General features: G+C 54.2%; 1 protein-coding gene across 1 annotated transcript in view; it reads right to left on the minus strand.

The window, feature by feature from the left end:
• The window catches only part of VGLL4 (vestigial like family member 4), a 98,642-nt gene extending 97,925 nt beyond the window's left edge, over positions 1–717 (minus strand). Inside the window, exon 1 of the mRNA XM_055136290.1 lies at positions 459–717. The gene's annotated coding sequence lies outside the window, so the exon portion shown is untranslated. The remainder of the gene's footprint in view (positions 1–458) is intronic.
• Positions 718–7,290: the final 6,573 nt, after the last annotated feature.

Raw genomic sequence — 7,290 nt, forward strand, 5'->3', positions numbered from 1 at the left:
CCGTGGGCACGGGGCGCGCCCGGCACCCCGCACACACCCGTGCGCCCCGTGGGCGCTCCTGCCGTGCACACGAGCCCGCCACCCTCCCGTGCGCGCCCGGGTGCTGCGGCAAGTGGGCACGGCACGCTCCCACGCGCATCCCCCCCGGGGGGTACAGCCCCGGTGACACCGGCGGCCACGGTTCCGCCAAACGCGGCACTCCCGGGACCTGCGGCCCCAGAGCCCCCCATATGCCGCCAGCCCCGTGCCCGCGCCCTCGAGCCAGACCGACCCGCAGCGCCGTGGCCGCTCGCGACTTCAGACCCGCACCGGTGCGCGCCGCCCGCGCTGCCCGCGCTGCCCCGCCGGCCCCGCGCCCCACGAGCCCACCGCGCGCCCCCGCGCCCCCGCCGATCCCGCCGCCGGTCGGCCCTCCGGGGGACCCCACACAACGCGCTGGGCCACGCGGCCGCATGTACCTGGAGGGACAGGTCGCACTGGCTCGGGCGGGCAGCGCTCAGGGCCGCGGCGCTCAGCACGGCCGCTGCAGTCCGGAGCTGGCCGACGCGGCCGGGCTCCTGCCCATTCCCGCGCCGCACGCGCTCACACGCGCGCACACACGCACACGCACACGCGCACAAACACACGCACACGCGCACACACACACGCGCGCGCGCTCTCAAACTCACACGCGCACACACACGCACACGAGCACCGCGCGCGAGCGCGCCCCCCGGGCCGCCCCGCCGGAGGAGAAGTCCTCGTAAACGCAAACCGGGTGCGGGGAGCGAGGAGCCGGCAGGAGCCCCCCAGCCGCGCGCGCCGGCCTTTGGCAAACTCCGCAGTCCGCAGCGCCGACGGCTCCCGAGCGGGCCGGGGAGGGGCGAGGTGAAACATTTCTAATTGGTGCAGGTTCTTATTACAGCAGCCGCGGAGACATGTGACTCGGGAAAGAAAAGGCCTGTCTTTAATTTTTTCCTGTCATTCTCTGGAGATGGGGGCTGAGGGGGGCGGGGGAGGGAGGCCCGAGACTCCCCCAGCCCCGGCCGCGCCGGTCCCATTGTTTTCTCACCCTGCCACGATTAAGAAAACATTTGCTTAGCATAGCCGGCCGCTAAGTTCATAAAATAAATAGTCGACGCTGGACTTCCTCCCGCTGGCTGGAAGCGGCTTCGCGCTGCTTGCTTCTGGCTGATCCCACCCCCCGTAGGGTGGGGGGGATTTGAGACCCAATCCCCTAGGGGGTTCTCTGGGCGTGGGGCAAGTAGGCATGGGGGGGATAGGAAAGGCCTTTGCGGTTTTCCAGCCGCTTCCCCAGCTCGGACCCCCTGTTCCCGCGCCCCCCCCACCCCCCGCGCCACCCTGGGTATTAATAGTTCCCTTTGGCAGAAAGCTGAGCTGGCCGTGGTGGTGGAGGGGGCTGGAGATGGCTCAGAATGTGACAGGGTGGGTCTTGCCTTCTGGAGCTGGGGTGTGAGCCTAGCCTGGCACCAGCAGCTGGCACCGAGCTAAGCTGCCCCCATCTCCAGCAAACTAAGCTCCACCACCAGCACAGGCACCCGCGGGAAGTAGCTTCTGGGTCCTGTCAGTGTGTGGCCCCAAACAAACTAATAGAGGCCAAGGAAGAGCCGCTTAGACAGAAGCAGAGGGTCTGGTGCCTTGGGCCCTGAGAGTGCCCTCTCTCCTGGGGGACACAGTGCCTCTGCAGATGGGGCGGCCATAGTGGCCGGTCCACCCCGGCAACCTAGCCCTTGGTTTACTGGGCCCCTGGCTGGCACCTGGAGGCATCTGTCTTCCAATACTCTGCTGCTCAGGCCTTTTTTTTTTTTTTTTTTCAGCTCAGCAGGAGATTCAGACCAGTTTTCCACCTGCCATGGCATAGTAAAGAGGGGGCTACTGGGAGGGGTTGGGGTGCTCGGGCAGATTTCAGCCAACAGGGCAAAATAAAAGGGTTTTTAGGAGCCAGGGCGATAGGACAGTGGGGAGGGTGTTTGCCTTGCACGTGGTCAACCCAGTTTTGATCCCCAGCATCCCATATGGTCCCCCGAGCACCACCAGGAGTAATTCCTGAGTGCAGAGCCCAGTATGACCCAAAAAGCAAAATAATAATAATAATAATAAAATAAAAGGATTGGGGCTGGAGCGATAGCACAGCGGGGTAGGGCGTTTGCCTTGCACGCGGCCGACCCGGGTTCGAATCCCAGCATCCCATATGGTCCCCTGAGCACTGCCAGGGGTGATTCCTGAGTGCATGAGCCAGGAATAACCCCTGTGCATTGCTGGGTGTGACCCAAAAAGCAAAAAAATAAAAAATAAAATAAAATAAAAGGATTTTGGATTCAGGCAGACATGGATTTGAATGCAAACCCCGCCTCTTTTCGGGACTTAAAACCCCACAGTTGAGGGCTTGGGGCTTGTTACCAAGAAGTCTTACTTGTGAAAGAGAGGGGTGACCCTCTACTTTGGAGAACCATTCCAGGGACTCGGGGCGAGCCACATCCCCTCTTGCTTCCCTTCTCTCTGCAGTCTCGTCCCGTGGGGCGTCAGGATAAAGCGACACTGGCCTGCATCAGGGAGGAGTAGGAGAACGCCCACCGGAGAATGCAAAGGTTGTGACCGCTAGCAATGGCAGTAGGACTGCATTTGGTGAACCCACTCTGGGCTTTACCCCGTGACCCCCATCTCATTATGTCACTTGATGTTTATGACAACTTTGCCATTTGTGTGCTATGGAATGATTTCCACTCGGGGGTCAGTGTGGAGGTCCCACGGCTGCTTGGAGGGAGACTCGCCCTGCAGACAGGTCAGGGGGACAGAGGCCTTTTCTCGGGGACTGACCAGTCCTCGACCTATCCAGGGATTAATCTTACTGCTTCCCTTTACATCAGCCCTACTCCAAGAAGGGCTATTTCAGTCTGTTGATACCATATTTCACCACACAATCATTGCAGATTTCAGGCCTTTTTTTTTTTTTTTTGCAAGAAGGCGGGTGCAGGCATTATTTTAAATTTTGTTTTACTTTCTGGGTTCCGTCTAATAGGACTCAGGGACCACTTTCCACTCTGCCCTGGAGGGTCACTCCAGGCAGTACTGGTGCACTTTGAGGTGTCAGGGATTTGATCCTCTGCTTTAAAGAACCATTCCAGGGGCTGGAGCGATAGCATAGCGGGTAGGGTGTTTGCCTTGCACGCAGCAGACTAGGGTTCAATTCCCAGCATCCCATATGGTCCCCTGAGCACCGCCAGGGGTGATTCCTGAGTTCAGAGCCAGGAGTGACCCCTGTGCATCGCCGGGTGTGACCCAAAAAGAAAAAAAAAATTAAAGAACCATTCCAGAGGCTGGAGCGATAGCACAGCGGGGAGGGCGTTTGCCTTGCACGTGGCCGACCTGGGTTCGATCCCCGGCATCCCATATGGTCCCCCAAGCACTGCCAGGAGTAATTCCTGAGTGCAAAGCCAGGAGTAACCCCTGAGCATCGCTGGGTGTGACCCAAAAAGAAAAAAAAAAAAGAACCATTCCAGGGACTTAAGGCAAGCCACATCCCCTCCTGCTCCCCATCTCTCAGTCCCGTGGGGCATCAGAATAAATAGGTGCCCGCCTTCATCAGAGAGGAATAGGGACACGGCCCGCCTGAGAAAGCAAATGCAGTGATAACTAGCAAAATTTTTTCTAATGTGCTGGATTACTGAAAAGAAAAACAGGAAACAATGATTATGGGTGAAATATGGCAGTTGGTTAACAACTTCAGAAAAAAGGGGATCAAATTGAGGTCAGGGAACCCAAAGGTGTCACATACATACTAGTCAGACAATGGAATATTTGCCTCAGCACAGGACTTAGAATGATCCACATTAATATGGATGAATTTTGACAATGTTTGGTTTTTTAAAAAGTCCCAAAGATTATATAGAGTATGTCTCATCTGTAATATTAAAAAAATTAAAATCGGGGCTGGAGCGATAGTACAGCGGGTAGGGCGTTTGCCTTGCACGCGGCCGACCCGGGTTTGATTCCCAGCACCCCATATGGTCTCCTGAGCACCGCCAGGAGTGATTCCTGAGTGCAGAGCCAGGAGTCAGCCCTGAGCGTTGCCGGGTGTGACCCAAAAAGCAAAAAAAAAAAAAAAAATTAAAAGCATTTCTGAGGTACGGACACTTGCAATAAGATGATATAAAAAAAGTTGAACCGGAGCCATAGTACAGCGGATAGGGCGTTTGCCTTGCGTCCCGCAGACCTGGGTTCAATCCCAGGGATACCATGTGGTCCCCTGAGCACCACCAGGAGTAATTCCTGAGTGCAGAGCCAGGAGTTACCCCTGAGCACTTCCAAGAGTGGCTATGCCCCAAAAATAAAACCCGATATGAAAAGAAATGTAGAAAATAATATATAGCATTATATATCGCTGATGTTGAAATATTACATACCTAAAACTCAGTAACTTTGTAAGTCATAGTTTAATTTAAAAAAATGAAAATAAAAAATAAATAGCAAGCCAATTTAAATGAAGTCTGAGAATAAAAGAGATGAATGTCAACGGGTGTAGCTCAGCGTAGAGCACTTTTACGCGGGCGGGTGCCTGGGTGTGATCCCCACACATAACAAGTAAATAAAGAAGAGTTCCCGCGCCTGCGCAATGGCTGCACCTCCGCCCCCAGCTAGGCTGCTTTGAAGGGCCGAGTTCTGGGTTCCGGAAGCTCCTTCTGGCCCAGCTCAGCCAATGAGAATAACCTAACCAGCCAATGAGAAGCCGCTCTGCTGGAGTTTCCACCAATGGGCTCTTCCTTTCCAGAGCCCCCTGAAATCTATAGGCGGGGGTTTCTCTGTTCCGTGGACAAGTGCCACCGTGTTGAGCTATGAATGTTCATTCTTTAAATATTTATTTATTTATTTATTTATTTATTTACTTACTTATTTATTTACTTATTTATTTATTTTGGTGGGGGGTTGACAGGATGCCTTTTGGGTTTATTCCGGATCAACCCATTTTGCTGGTGAAGTAACTGCTCATTTATTTGCGGCCAACATAAAGGTGTGTGGTCCCCAGAGTGCGGAATACATGGGGCAAACGGAAGGGTAGGACAAGCAGGTGGGAGGCGAGCTTTGCACGCAGGAGGCCCCGGGCTGCGTCCCCCAGGTAGATACACTCCTGGTGCGCCACCAAGCGGGATCCAAAAATCCAAAACCAATGATAATAAAAAGACTGAGTGAGAGTTGCATGCGTAAATAAGAGACAGCAGTGAGAGCGCCTCCTAGCTGAACACCTAAGGCGCTGAGAAAGGGCGGGAGAGAGACAGTCCACGGGTCGGGGGCTCGGTTTGTATGCGGCCCACCTTGCTTCTACCCCCAGCACCACACAGAGTCTCTCTAGCACTGCCAAGGGTGAGCCCTGAGCACAGGACCAGGAGTCAGCCCTGAGCACTCTCAGGTGTGGCCACAAACAAACAATATAATGCCTAATAAAATCTGAAATTGGTAGATTTGATGTTGTATAATTTATCAGAATTAAAGGTAGAGGGGCTGGAGCGATAGCACAGCAGGTAGGGCATTTGCCTTGCACGCATCCGACCCAGGTTCGATTCCCAGCATCCCATAGGGTCCCCTGAGCACTTCCAGGGGTAATTCCTGAGTGCAGAGCCAGGAGTGACCCCTGTGCATAATCGGGTGTGACCCAAAAAGCAAAAAATAAAAAATAAAAAAGAATTAAAGGTAGAGATGCAGTAATACAAAAAAAAATATTGGGCAAGTTTCTAACAAGAGCAAAAGTTGACTGAACGCAGACTGCTGATGAGAAAACGTCGAGGCAAGTATTTATTTGTTGGGGGGATGGTTTGGGCCTAATCCCTGCTCTACACTGAGGAATTACTCCTGGTGGTGCTTGGGGGACCATATGGGATGCTGAGGATCGAACCTGAGTTGGCTGTGTGCAAGGCAAACGCCCTCCCCGCTGTCCTATATCTCCAGCCCCAAGGCAAGTATTTTTAAAATGCAACCAAAATGTAATATTTAAGATGCACAATGAGGGGTTGGAGCAGTAGCACAGCGGGGAGGGCATTTGCCTTGCACTCGGCCAATCCGGGTTCGATTCCCAGCATCCTGTAGGGTCCCCTGAGCACCGCCAGGAGTAATTCCTGAGTGCAGAGCCAGGAGTAACCCCTGTGCATAGCGGGATGTGACCCGAAAAGAAAAAAAATAAATAAATAGTCTCTTCTTCTTAAAAAAAAAAAGATGCACAATGAAAATAATCAAAGGATGAGAGTAAAGTTTGAGTCCTCTCTACTTCTGAGTCTTCTGTAATAGGACTGGCCCCAGGTCGCAACGTGGTTGAAGGCAGCTGATGAGTGTGGATGTGTGAGTGTGCGTGTGTGTTCTGTTCTGTATACTCAAGTGTGTTCAAAAATGTTTAATATTAAAACATTAAAATTTAGGGTTGGAGCAATGGTACAGGGGGTAGGACATTTGCCTTGCACACGGCTGGCCAGGATTTGATTCCCGGCACCACATATGGGCTTCCGAGCCCGGCAGGGGTGACTGCTGAGCACAGAGCCAGCCCTGAGCACAGTGGGAATGGCCCAACAAGCAAACATTAAAACGTTAAAAATTAAAAGGAGGAGCTGGAGCGATAGCACAGAGGGTAGGGCGTTTGCCTTGCACGCGGCCGACCTGGGTTCAATCCCCGGCATCCCATATGGTCCCCCAAGCACCGCCAGGAGTAACCCCTGAGTGTCGCTGGGTGTGACCCAAAAAGAAAAAAAATATTAAAAGGAGGGACCAGTGAGATAGTACAGTGGACACGGTGCTTACCATGCAAACAGCTGACCAGGGTCTGATCCCGGGCACCCCAGAGGGTCCCCGAAGTACTGCCAGGAATGATCCCTGAGCGCAGAGCCAGGAGAAAGTTCTGAGCTCTGCCAAGTGTGGCCCTACCCGCCCCCCACACACACACATACACACACACACACACACACACACACGTGCGCTCAAGCACACTCACACCAATAAATAAAAGGAAAAAGAAAGTGCAGGATGCCAGCAGAAGCTCAGAGGACCGTCTCTGCCCCCAGGGAGCACGCGGCAGCCATGGTGAGTTTCCATCCCTTCCTCTGTGCTATCCTCGCACAAACACCCGCCTTCCCTCTGGCTCGTCTCCTCGCCGTGGGCCTGCGTCCTCACCCAGCAGTTTTACTGTCCTTGCTCCCCCTCTGGCCTCTGGCCCCCACCAGTACCTGAGGCCCCTCTCGCCTTCAGAGCTCACCTCGCAGACGGAGGCTAGACCCTCTCTTCCTGCTATCCTGTGGAAACGGCACAGTCCGT

This window comes from Sorex araneus, chromosome 4, assembly GCF_027595985.1.
Source record: "Sorex araneus isolate mSorAra2 chromosome 4, mSorAra2.pri, whole genome shotgun sequence".
NCBI lineage: Eukaryota > Metazoa > Chordata > Mammalia > Eulipotyphla > Soricidae > Sorex > Sorex araneus.